This window comes from Austrofundulus limnaeus, unplaced genomic scaffold (assembly GCF_001266775.1).
Source record: "Austrofundulus limnaeus strain Quisiro unplaced genomic scaffold, Austrofundulus_limnaeus-1.0 Scaffold143, whole genome shotgun sequence".
Taxonomy (NCBI): Eukaryota; Metazoa; Chordata; class Actinopteri; order Cyprinodontiformes; family Rivulidae; genus Austrofundulus; species Austrofundulus limnaeus.
The window spans coordinates 190,327-191,975 of NW_013952545.1; the positions used below are offsets into that span (position 1 = coordinate 190,327).

A 1,649-nucleotide genomic window follows, 5' to 3' on the forward strand; every position below is an offset into this window, starting at 1 on the left:
TATATATATATATATATATATAAAATAGCACTGTTTGACCCGCTGGTGATGTCAACAAATAATGTGATCCCTTCCATGATTTAAGTTGCCCATTAAAATTAATAAAACATTATATAGTAAAATTCATTCTTATTATGGCTATATGTAAACATCTGTCTTCAAGAAGTGAAATGATGTGCACAGTACAGTGCCCTTATCTTGCATTTTCTTTGACCTATTCTCTCTTAATTACACAGGTTAAAAGCTACAATGTCCAGTTGGGAATTTAAAGCACTGAGGGGTAAATGGGTTTACCAGCACCATGAGCAAAACTCAGACACTCGTGTTTCCACCTGTAGTACATCGTTGACTTTGGTAAGGCCCACTGGCCTCATATTCTCTACAACAGTATTATTGTAGATAAGCACCACATGGCTAATGAACAGAGAGAGGGCTTGTTGAAGGTCAGCCTCTTCATTTAGGAGCCCTCCAATGAGATGGCCCACTCTGCATGGCTAAACCCATCAACATAATAATGCCAAGGACCCACCTTTTTAAAGTCTTGCATCTTTTTTTTTTTTTCTACCTCCATACCCCCCGCCCTGCTGGCCTGGCATGCTTTACTTTATACGTCTCTGATATTCCCCTTCATCTGAATTATGTTGATTTCCTCGTTTCTTTCTGAAAGGCTTTTAAAGGTCTTGGCAATTATCCCTCTCTGGATGTGCTTAGAGAAGGATGCTGTCCGTCCAGCGTGTGCTGATGATAGGGAAACATGGTTTAACACAATCAGAGATGCAAAGCAACACTGCGTCAGGGTGCTGATGTGACCGGGTGCCAAGGCCGGCCAAGGTCATGTTCATCTGCATGATTGAGGGAGATGAATTCTGCCCTGACCTCTGGATCATACTGGAAGGAAGTCCTATAGTTTGTGTCTGTGGAGTGAAAATTTGACCATTTCTTATTTGAAACTAAGACTTGGAGACTTATACTCACTTGTATTATTCATTTTTTAATTATTTTTTTTATTTAGAAAACTTAAAATCAATCTATTGTCATATTTTTTCCAGCTGTGCTCTAAATTAACCACATTCTTAAATCTGTGTATTATTAAATAAAAGGTTTTTTTGAACTACAGGTACTATTTTTGAATAAAGGTGAGACAGCTGTTGTCTCCCTGCTCTTTACTGTCCCCTCCTGGAGGGACGAGGCAGCTGWTTTCTTTTCTTTTTTTCTTTTTCTTTTTTTACACATTGACATCTGTCTGTCACTCTGAATGCAGAAAGACATAAATGAGTTCATTGTTTCTTCCTAGATATGGCAGCAATGTTAAACAGCTTTAATACTTTACATGTTAGTGAGAGAAACATAGGGAACTACAGTTTGTCCACAAGTAGGAAGAAACAAAACTTGGTGCACATTTTTTTTCTGCTTACATTTACATAAACCTTTTTTTTGGACTTTTTTTCTTGAAATTATTGCCTTAGTCATTGTTTCAGTGGAGGAAAATATGAGAGGACAAATACTGAAATAAAAGTGAAAATGTGCRTCTGGGTAAGCAGGTGTGCTGGTTGAGGAGGAAAGGTGAGGGTGCTCAAGAGATTTCATGGTTACACAAAAGCACACAGAACCCTATATCACTCATTTTGCCCCACGTTATCTTTCCTGTT

The 1,649-nt window shown here is 38.1% G+C and overlaps 1 long non-coding RNA gene across 1 annotated transcript in view; it reads left to right on the top strand.

Moving 5' to 3' along the window:
- LOC106523048 (uncharacterized) overlaps nucleotides 1–941 on the top strand; it is a 15,588-nt gene extending 14,647 nt beyond the window's left edge. Inside the window, exon 4 of the long non-coding RNA XR_001310851.1 lies at nucleotides 237–941. This is a non-coding gene — a long non-coding RNA (uncharacterized LOC106523048). The remainder of the gene's footprint in view (nucleotides 1–236) is intronic.
- The last annotated feature ends 708 nt before the right edge of the window (nucleotides 942–1,649 follow it).